This window comes from Perognathus longimembris, chromosome 24 (genome assembly GCF_023159225.1).
Source record: "Perognathus longimembris pacificus isolate PPM17 chromosome 24, ASM2315922v1, whole genome shotgun sequence".
Taxonomy (NCBI): domain Eukaryota; kingdom Metazoa; phylum Chordata; class Mammalia; order Rodentia; family Heteromyidae; genus Perognathus; species Perognathus longimembris.
In genome coordinates, this window is record NC_063184.1 from 7,362,138 (window position 1) to 7,373,950 (window position 11,813).

At 40.4% G+C, this 11,813-nt stretch overlaps 1 protein-coding gene across 1 annotated transcript in view; it reads right to left on the reverse strand.

The window, feature by feature from the left end:
- The window catches only part of Myoz2 (myozenin 2), a 49,409-nt gene extending 41,910 nt beyond the window's left edge, over positions 1–7,499 (reverse strand). Inside the window, exon 1 of the mRNA XM_048333689.1 lies at positions 7,427–7,499. The gene's annotated coding sequence lies outside the window, so the exon portion shown is untranslated. The remainder of the gene's footprint in view (positions 1–7,426) is intronic.
- Between the last annotated feature and the right edge of the window lie 4,314 nt (positions 7,500–11,813).

Here is an 11,813-nt window from a genome sequence, read left to right on the forward strand (position 1 = left end):
GTCCCTAAGTTTAAGCCCCAGGACAATGCGCACACACGTGTGTGTGTGCACACATACTCACACTCACAGATTTGAGTTTGCATGTAACAAGTAAAGAATGAGGTAATTCAATGGTTAATCTTGATTGTCAACTTGGCTGAATAGAGAGAAGCCTAAGCAACTGGTAAAGCACACCTCTGGGTGTGCCTGTGAAGGCATTTCCAGAGAGGATTGACTTGGGAGAGCAAGTCATGGTGGAGCAGACCCACACAAATGCCACCTCGAAGTGGCTACAAACCAAAGCTGGACAGTCATCACCACCCTCCTGATGCGTGATGTGACTATGATCTGAGATTGAACAATTAAGACACACACACACACACACACACACACACACACACACACACACACACACACCACATTTTCCTCTTCCTTTCTTGAGTAAGGAAGGCAAGGGTAGCCACCTAGCAGGAACTTCCTCTTCTCTAGGTGGGATACCAGAGTTCGAAGGAAGTGTCACAGAGGGCTCAGTGAGAGTTTTGACTTGAGAAGAAGCTGATATTCAGGCCCAACAGAGATGAAAGGCCTGGTAGCATTTATATGCCTGGTCTGTGTTCCTGGTGACAACCATGTTTGTATTCTTCTGCCAGTTTGATATCTGGAGCTAAAAAAAAAAATGGCGTCTTTCCCTTTACTTAAGGCTAGGCCTAATTATTTCTCTGACTCTGTCACCAGAGGAGTCATAAGTAAGATAAATGGGAAGAGGCAGAAACAGAATTCAAACTTGATTGCCATCACACAAACTACGTCCATCATGCCTGCAGCTGGGCTTCCCATGACTAGGGGGAATCAACTGTTGTGGTCATTAACACTGAGGAAAAGTAGCTGAGAATGGGTGTGCACACCTGTAATCCTAGCTACTCGGGAGGCTGACATCTGAGAATCATGGTTTGAACTCATACAGGGGAGGAAAGCCCATGAGACTCTTATCTCCAATTAACTACCAAAAAAGCCATCTGGAAAAAGAGTGTGGCACGAGTGGTAGAGCACTAGCCTTGAGACAAAAAGCTCAGGGACAGGACCCAGACCCTGAATTCACACCCAAGGATTGGCACCAAAACAAAAAACAAAACTACAAAATAACTAGGCAAGTCATGTCTGTAGAAAGATTCTGATGTTCTCTCTTGGCTTCTATGACCCTATTTACAGGATTGATGACTGTGGTAAGAAAAAGCACACTCAGGTAGACTGAGAATTACCTACATCCGGGAATGAAATGTGTTATTCAGTTACCTATTTAGAACTGGCCTTATCCTCCTTTTGAGTAATCAATGCCAAGTAAATGAAAATCTGAGCATTGTATTTCTTTGTTTTTCCCCAAATATGGATTTTCATGGCTTCCCAGAAAATTAAGTTTTAGAACCACAGCCAGCTCACTTAGTTTGACCTTCGTTCATCCAATTCCCAGGAATTAGAGCTGATATTTTCTGAATGACAGGAAATAGTTACTCATTCCTAGGAATGCACATGTATGTTACCATTGTGTATTTTGTGTATTATAACTTCTATCCAAATCTTTTCTCTTGTATATTGACAATGAATGAAATCTTTTCTCATGCTTCAAGTGGCTTACAACTATAATCCTCGCTACTCAAGAGACTGAGATCTGAGGATCACTGTTCAAACCTAGCCCCAGGCAAACAAATCTAAGAATCTCTTCCAGCCAATTAATTAGCAAAAAAGCTAGAAATGGAGGTATGGCTTGAATGGTAGAGCACCAGCTTTGAGAAGGATAAAACTGAAAGCTTGTTGTTTCAGAGTTAAAGCCCAATACTGGCAGACATGCACACACAAAATCTTCTAATCAATCCCATTTGTTTTAAGGCATATCTTAATTTCAGTATCATAAAATCTTTGACCTACATCTCTTTAATCTAAGTAATATTACTTAAAAGCAGATTTACATAACACATGTATGCATTTCTATATACATAGTATGTATATTATAGGAATAATACATCTATTCTGTAATATTTTTGCATAGGAGAAATAAAACTGAATTAAATAATAGTTATTAAACCCTATAATCCTAAATAATTATATTTTTAATGAAAACTCTTTGTGACTGCTAGTCCTTTTAAAGCATATTAAACTTGGGAAGAAATTTACTCTTGGATAAGCTCCAGACCTGGAAATTACTATGTCTGCACAATATCAAACTTATAAGAAATATCTGTGCTGAGGTCTTTTTGGCATTTTGAATGTAGCTACCAATAATATTGATGAATACCATTTGTTGTGAATGTTCAGTGAGGAGTGGTAAAGAGCAAACATCCTGACAGCTGTCGATTCAGTTAAGTGAGGGAGCAGGGTTATAGTGACGACTTCTGAAAGGACAAATCAGCTTTTGTTATGTTGCGTTCACTTGCCACACTGTGTGACAGGCCATCCTCAATGGCCTCTTTATCCTTCTGGGTTAGTGGCACTTCTGCTATCAAGAGAGGCACTGGAGGATCACTTCTATAATCCTAGCTACTCAGGAGACTGAGATCTAAAGGATCATGGTTCAAAGCCAACTGGGGCAGGAAACCTGTGACATTCTTAACGCCAATAAAAAAAAATTACCAAAAAGCTGTCAGTAGAGCTGTGGCTCAAGTGGTAGAACACTAACCTTGAGTAACAACAACAGAAAGCTCAAGGTCCCTGAGTTCAAGCCCCAGGACTGGCACAAAAATAGGGTGAGGTAATAAGCCCTAGAGCCAAGAAGTGAAGCTAAAAAAAGCTCATAGACCTCTGCTTGGGTTTTCCAGTCACAAACCCATCCTGGTTTATGGCTTTCTGTGAGTAGGTGTTATTTGGTTTTCTTTGCCAAGTCACCTGATTTCTGCAGTCCTGGTTTAAGGAGTGTGAAGGTCACAGTGCATGCCAATGGTTCCCTGGGGAGCAGCTTGTTACCTTGCCCTTTGTTTTATTTTTACTATATAATGAGCGACATGGCTGGCAATTGCAACACTCCATTGTTTATATGCTGAGAGGGAAGAAGGTAAGACATACTCCCTCTATTCTTTCTTAATATCTACTTTATGGATAGCACTTCTAGTTCATTAAATGCATATGTTTCAAGATATTATCTGCTGGAATGCTGATGTATGTTTTGATACCTGATTTACAAATGGTATCTGGGTGTATTTTGCTTTCACTACTCTCCATTGATTGAGTTTGTCTGATTCTAAATTCCCCATGCTTAACCTTATGTGAAGTTCAGAATAACTGAAAACACTCCATAATATTTTTAGATCTGAAATAACGCACACATTGGAGTGAGATTTCATTTATTTCTCATCCCCTCCACCTCCAAAAGAAGCAAAGCATCGATTTGATATCTACTGTAAATTTGGTGGATGATTGTGAAGAATATGACAGTATGAGAAATCACTACTTTTTAAAATTTTTATTTTAAAAATTGTCTTTGGTTGTACAAAGGGGTTCGGTTCACTGTGTCAGTGTGTGAGCATAGTGCATCCTGAGGGATCTACCTCTTCATTGGTCTCTCCTCCACTGTCCTCACCCCATGAGGAATCATTTCTTTTTTCCTTTCCTTCCCTTTCATCTCCTCTCATCTCCTTTCCTTTTTCCCTCTTTCCATTTTATCTTGTTTTCTTTTCTTTCTTTTTTCTCTTGTTTTTCCCCAAGCACTGGAGTTTGAACTAGGGCCTCCTGTTTGTGAAGCAAGCACTCTATTGCCTGAGTCAAACTCCCTATCCTCTTTTTGCTTTATTTTTCAGATAGGCCTTTTCTCTGTGCTTCTTGCCTAGCTGAGATTGTAGTCATGTCCTCCCATGCCTAGCCTACTTACTGAAATGTGTTTCTCTTTACCAGCTTGCCTCAAACGAAAATTCTCCTGACCTCTGCCTCCTGAGTAGCTGGAATTATAGGTATGAGCCAGTGCACCTGGCCAAGAATTCATTTCTTTCTAGAGAATTGAGAACTGGGAATGTGGTTTAGTGGTAGAGTGCTTGCCTTGCATGCATGAAGCCCTGGGTTTGCTTCCTCAGTACCACATACATAGAAAAGGCTGGCAGTGTCAATTGTGGCTCAAGTGGTAGAGTGCTAGAAGCTCAGAGACAGTGCCCCTGGCCCTGATTTCAAGCCCCAGACTGGCAAAAAAAAAAAAAAAAAAAAAGTGAAAAGGAAATAAATAAAGTTACTCTAAACTACTACTCATTAATAAAACCCAAACATTAAGTATGCATTAGGTTGCAATGATCATTACTTATACATTTAAATGTAATTTATTATACTTGTATTTTTTTTTTTTTTGCTTAACCTTCAGAGCAATGTGCATATCCACTTCATAAATGTGAAATCCAAAACTTGAGATGACTAAGAAGCTTTTCCTTCAACTTAGGTGAAGCCAGTTTGATTGGGTTCTAGTTTTTTGTTTGTCTGTTTTTATTTTTCGTTTATGAGACAGGAACTCGCTATGCAGCTCCGGCTGGCCGGGCTCAGCAATTCTCCTGCCTCTGCCTCGCTTAGGCTGCTTGCCCCTTATCCTCCTCCCACTTTCAGGTTCTTGAAAAATAATATTTTAAAAAGCCCTATATTTTGGCCAGGTACAGTGGTACATGCCTATATTACCAACTACTTAGTTCTAACATAAGCAAACAAACAAAATCCTCTATAGCTTATATTGTAGAAAGAGTTGTTGGAAGCCCTCATTCTTTCTAATCATAAATTAGAATCCTAAACACTATGAACTTCTATTTGGTGAGAATTTCCTAATTAATAGAAGACAGGACACAGTTCATAAGCACACAGTGTAACCTTGTGTCTGTTTTTATTATCTTGTTAATGGGGATTTGAACTCAAGGCTTTGTGCTTGTTCACCTGGCATTCTACCCCTCGAATCACACCTCCCGTTTAGCTTTTTGCTGCTAATTTTGGAGCTGGAATCTCACAGCCTTTTCTTCCTGGGCTAGATTTAGACTTTGATCCTCCAGATTTCAGCCTTCTAAGTAGCTTGAATTACAATGCCTAGATTATAAATTTTTAAAGGCCATTGTCTACACATTCTCCCACAAAGGATTAAACACAGGTTTGTGTGAGTAGTAGGGTGCTAACCTTGAGCAAAAAAGCCCAGGGACAGTGGCAAGGCCCTGAGTTCAAGCTCCAGTACTGGTACAATAAAACAAAACAACAAGAAATGTACTCACTGCCTTATTATGTAACTGTACCCCCTTTGCACAACACCTTGTCAATAAAATTAAAACAAAACAAACAAATGAAAAACAGATTTGTGTGGAGAAGTCACAGTACTTGGATCTTGAATTAGCTATTTCCCATTGCAATAGAACTCTAGTGCTAGAGTAGCAATGATAAGGAAAGACAATTTTTAAAAAGTTTTATGCTGGTGCTGGGACTTGAACTCAAGGCCTAGAGCTCTCACTCCACTTTTTCACTCAAGCCTAGCTCTGTACCACTTCAGTCATGTTTCCAATTAGGCTTTTTGTTGTTGTTGTTAAGTGGAGATAGAGTCTTGTGGGTTTTCCTGCACAGGCTGGCTTTGAACTGTAATTCTCAGACCTCTGCCTTCTCCAATCAGCGTGAGTCACTGACATACAATAAGAATGACTTGCTTTTGCCTTTTGGATCTTCCCTTTTTTTTTTTTTTAGTTATTTTCTACTTTTATGGCCCTGTGTCACTTACTGTTAACTGCTGGTGATGGAGGGGGAGAAATGGAGTGGCTTTGATGTCATACAGTCACTGTGCACGCGGAAGGAAGTTGAATGTTTGGAACTTAAGTTACCTACCCCGCCAAAAACGCAGCAGAGAACTTCCCTATTATAAGTATGACATGTGCTGGGAATTTTATTAATCTCTGTGCTTTCCCTTCAAGACAATGATGTTTTGGTGGAATGTGGATGGGCTTATCTTTGAATGTGATCACCATTTTTCACTAGATTCACCTGGAATTTAGATGTATATCTATGTTTGGCATAGAAACTTCAGTTCTACTTTGAGATGTTAAATTTACAAGTAAAAATTACATGTGGGTTGCTCCTTTCCTGGGACAAAGTTTGTCCTGATCATTGTTCTTGAAGAACAAAGGAACTCCAGGCAGTGTTGAATCAAGCTGCTGGTATGCGGAATGCAGACAGAATGACCCATTGCCCTCATGTTTTGAGAGTTTACAGCCATGGAGCATCTACCTGGCTTGCTGTGGCATGACGTAACACTTGGGGAAAGGTGCTGATAGCCTGGAGTCTCATCTGACTTCTAGAATCCATTCCTCACAAGATTAAGTATTATATTTGTAATGCTTGAAAGCTTTGAGATAAATCACTTATTATTATTATTATTATTATTATTATTATTATTATTCAGGCACTGATACTTGAACTCAGGGCCTGGGTGTTATCCTTTAGGTTTTATTGCTCAAGGCTGGCACTCTACCTCTTGAGTCAGAGCTCCACTTTTGACATTTTACTATGTAGTTGGAGATAAGAGTCTCAGGGACTCTTCTACATGGTCTGGCTTCAAACCTCAATTCTCAAATCTCAGCCTTCTTAAGTAGCCACAGGTTCTGGCCTCATTGTTTTAATTATCCTAGGGCCTTTTTCCCCCTAATGTTGCCTACCATACTATTTCTTATATGGCAGTGGACTTTATCACTGTTTTCTCTATGAGAATAGACTTGTTGTAACTTAGTTATTCTTCACAAGACCAGCTGCAGATGGCCCCAATGGGACTGAAGCAGCAGATTTCTTTGTTGATGTCTCCTAGTAGAGTGGATATTAGTAGGAAAAGTTCAACCTTGCATAAGTGCCACCTTTCACCTCCCCTTCACAGACCTTGAAAGGCCGGTAGGGATGGAGAGCATTGCTGAGTCAAGGAGTCTACATTATCTACATTCTTTGTATCCCATTGTACCTTCCTTAGACAGTAACAGCCATTGTACCACATGATACATGCCCCGCCCAGCAATGTGAGCCAGTCCCCCAGCCCTGTCACATGACATTTCCCCAGAGCTGTTGCACCATCTCCTAGTCACTCTTGGAATGTATTTCCAACTCCCCCCCCCCCAACTGCATTTCTTGCCTTCATTAAAAATGCTACACAGCTTCTTCCTGGGGTGTTCCCTTGTCTGCTCTTCTGACACATTGGGTTTATTGTCTTCACAGAACCTACAACAGAAATAAAAGTAATCGGCAGCTGTAGTCACCCATCTCCATGGGCGACCCAGAGAACAGTCACATTCTTCTAACCATCTGTAATCTCATACTTGCTAGGTCAGTATGTTATAGAAATTAAACCTTACATCTCACCCTCTTGTCTATTGCAAGAGGTGAACTGTGGTGTTCTTATGTCATTCAGGCCTTCCCCTGATGCCCTAGCTCTCATCCTCTCTCCCCCACCCCAAATTCAGACCCTACTTCCCTCACTTACCCTTCTTTTCTCCCTAATTACTGCAGACTTCTCTTCCTATCAGAGTTTTTCCATCATTGTTTGGGACATGCTGTCCCATATCTCATCAAAAACAAAAACAGAAAAGCCCACAGACAGAAACAGCGCATGACAAAGCACGCCCCTGGACCGCACTTGCCTCAGGGGCTATTGCTCAATTCTCTGCTCCAAATGTGTCCTTACTTGCTGTCTTCAGTTTCTCCCCGCTGATCTAATGAAAACTGGTTTTCATCATGGTCACTAACTTGCTTCAGCTGGAACCTTGAAAGTCATCCTTAACTCCTTCTGTGCTCAGCAATCCACAACACCATAATCAGGGACACTGATCAAGAGGCATGCACTCATAAACTGATGCATTAAAAGGAAACCTCTTTGTATGACCCATTCAAAAATAATAAAAACTGATAATACAATGTTTTTTATGAAACAACTTAAGCCAAACGCCTGTGGCTCAAGCCTGTCATCTTCACTATTCAAGAGGTTGAGCTCTGAGTATGGTGATTCAAAGCCAGCCCTGGCAGGAAAGTCCATGAGACTTTTATCTCCAATTAATTCCCCCAAAGCTGGAAGTGGAGCTCTGTTGGTGGAGCATTTGCCTTGAGTAAAAATGGTTCAGGACAGTGTGCAGGCCCTTAGTCCAAGTCCCAGGACTCACAGGAGAGAGAGAGAGAGAGAGAGAGAGAGAGAGAGAGAGAGAGAGAGAGAGAGAGAGAGAGAGTTAATTAATTAAATGGAAGAATGATTTATTCAGATTACAGTTTCAGTCCATTAAGGCAGGGAGTGACAAAATGACAGAAGAGCAGCTCACCTCCTGGTGGCCAGGAAACGGAGCAAGATAGAAAAAACAAACAGAACCTGATTCTTGTCAAATCACAACCACCTCAGCTAATTGAATTGACAATCTCATCTCTCCTGGACTCCTTACTGTCAGAACTCCTGAGTGGTCCTTGGCTCCTACTCTGAGCCCCTTGCCCACCATATTATGATTATGATTATTGTGCTGGGGCTTGAACTCAGGGCCTGGGCACTGTCCCTGATCTTTTTGTTCAAGGCTAGCACTCTCCGACTCAAGGCACAGCACCACTTCCAGCTTTTACTGTTTATGTGGTGCTGAGGAATCAAACCCAGGGCTTCATGCATGCCAGGCAAGCACTCTACCACTAAGCTGCATACCCAGCCTCAATCATTGTCTTTTAACTGCCTTTAACTCCTGTGGTTTTCAGCTCATTTGAAGATTAGAATGGATTCCACAGCTCCTATGTGCCCTGGCTTTGGCCTCTTCTCTCACCTACTCTCTCTCTCATCTGTTGTCATCTGGGCTCTTATTCTTCCCTTTACACCCACGTTGCCATCTTCAGTCTGTCTACTCATCATGCCTTCCATTAGAATGAGCTTCCCCAGGCATCCTTATTCCTTTTACGATGCACCACGTCAGGACGTCTTACTAGAAAGATTTCCTCTAATGATCTAAAACAGCAACTCCTCTGAGTCAGTGGCTTCCATTCTCCCAGCACATTTTACTTTGCTTCAAGGGGCTTATCTTTATCTAAATGATATCATCACTTATGCCTTTCTTTTTCGTAAATAATATTTTATTTGTTCTTAACATTTCTTATTATCTTTGGGTAGTTGTACAAAGAAGTTGCTATTTAATAAAATTGCTCAATGGAGCAATTCCTTTTTATATCTCGTTGATTTGCACTTTTCATAATGACAGTGTAATATACTTCCCCTTTCTTCAGCTTTTTCATGCCACTTCATCCCAACACTAAGCTCCGTTGGCATTGACCACTCCTTTGATTTCACAACTTAGCCTTGCAGGAGATATTTCATACTCTCTGTGTAGAACAAAGCCTGTACTAGATAGATGAACTTTTGATGTCTGTAGTTAAGATAGAAGAAAACAAACAACAACCTCTGCTGGATCCAATCAGTCTAGGTGACTGGAAAATTCTATGAACCTGTGGGAACTGGAATACCCTGGCAGTGAAGTGATGGGGCTATTTATTGGAATCTTGGATTATGTTTTTGAAATAGGAGGTTAAAACACTATTGTGTCCAAAAATAATCTGAAGTGTGGGTTATCTTACTCCCTGGAGGGAATTCACAGTTGCATAATATCTGATAAAAAAAAGAACTATGTGTCTTTGAATATGCAATTGCTTATATGCTGTGAGCGGGTGCATCAGATAGGATCTGACAGAGATGTTCCGATATGGTCACTTCTGTGATTCGATTCCAGTAGACAAGAGACTAGACAGTGCCTCGAGACAAAAATGGCCCCCAGAGCCATGTGATTTGCTGCTTCCATGCTGTAAGTAATGACATAGAAGACCTCTTTCTGTCTGTAGTTCAAACCCCACTGTCTTCATTGACTTCAGAGATTTACTCCCTCACAGGTCTTCCATTGATGTGGACCCTCTAAAGCTTTATGGATCTTAAGATACGTGCCAATGGCAGAGAAGTGGTTCTTCATGAAGATACTAATTTCCCAATAGCTAAGTAGGCTGGTAAATTTGGTCTATGTTGAACAATATCTAATTAATAAAAGTTTTACCCTTTATACTAACTGCAGCCCTAAACAACTTGTATGTATACTAAAATACTGTATACTACTGCTCTAATTACTAAACTGGTAAAAACAAAACAAAATTAAGCAAGAAAACAAACAAGAAAAGCAATAAGACACTGGAAAGTTAAAAAATTAATCACAAAAATTAGTTCCAAACTATATAATATCAAGGTGATTTTAGTGTATGGTGTGTGTGTGTGTGTGTGTGTGTGTGTGTGATAGAGAGACACACACAGAGACAGACAGAGACAGAGAGTTCAAATAATCTGATTATTTTCATAAATTTTTGTCATTACTGCAATGCTAAATTTACTAAAAACATCAAATTTATTCAACATGTCCATAATTTTTTATGTGAAATGGAACCTAAATTTTGCCTAATCGTGTGGCAGAGCTGAAGAGAACTTTCCTTGGGAGCAGGAGAAACTGTCTGAAAGTGGTGCTGTTGGGTGGCATTCAGTAAGTCCATAACTTCTGTGGAGTTGATCTCCTCATCAGTAACAGGAAAAGGTCAAGTGAGGTGATTTTCTTCCCTTTCAGTGGTAACAGCTTTAAATTCTTATGTGAGTTCTTCTAGATGGTATTTATGGAAACAATTTCAGAAATCAGTTCCTGGGATCCAGATATATTCTCTTGCTTCCATTATATTTTTATTGTTGGCCTTCAACATTTCCTTCAGAAGAGGGATAAAATTAAATTTACTTAGTTAATTTATCTTCTGTTATTTCAAAGGCACACCCAACAGTGGGTCACTGAGAAAATGTTTGAACATGGTCAACAACAGATTTTCCTGTTGTGAAACCCAGCTCAGCAGACTCCTACACTGGGCAAGGCAAAGAAAACACTCCAGCCCAGGGACTGAATGCCTTTTAGGATTCTTCCTTAGCTTCATGCTCTTAATTTCTCATTTTTCTACAGCAATGATTTATTGCCTGAAGCATGAAGAGCCGAGAAGGATCGTGGGTAAGCAAGGTGCCTGGGCAACTTGACTGCTACCAGGTTGAGCAAACTCAAGATGGAGGACCATCTACTGCTGAACTGGGAAAAAACATATTGTATCCATGAGCTCGACTACTCATGCCAGGAGTTTTAGGAAGATGGGAACTCAAAGAATTAAGCAGAATAGAAATTTGTTTGTTTTGAGACAGGATCTTACACTGTAGCCCAGGCTAGGCCTTAAAACTTTGATCTCCCTGTCTCTGCCTCCTGAGTGCTGAGATTCTAGGTGTGTACCACCATGCCCAGCCTCAGAATACATCTTTCCAGGGTATTTCCTGGACTGAATGAACTTAGGCATTAATTTGTTTGACTTTTATGAGGATGAGAAACAAAGCCAAAGGCCTTCCTACTAGTAAGAGATACACCCTCTATAAAGAACACAAATAATTGTGCTCCTAGTGTAAGGGGGAAGCCTGTGTGTATAATGTGCACACAATTGCCCCTATATGATGCTTCAAGGAAAACTACCTGTATTAAAATGTTTTGTTTTATTTTTCTAGTCCTGGGGTTTGAACTGAGGGCCTAGGTTCTATCTCCAATCCTTTTTGCTCAAAGCAAGCACTCCACCTCTTGAGCCACAGCTTCTACTTTTGGCTTTTTGCTGGTCCATTGGAGATAAGAGTCTCACGGACCTTCCTGCCTGGCTTTGACTGAGATCTTCAGATCTCAACCTCCTGAGTATCTAAGGTTATAATAGGCATTAGCTACCAATGCTCAGCTCTAAATTAAACTCTTACAAATAGCAGACTTAAAAAAAAATACCCTGAGAATTTCTAACCATCAACTACTCTTCATATG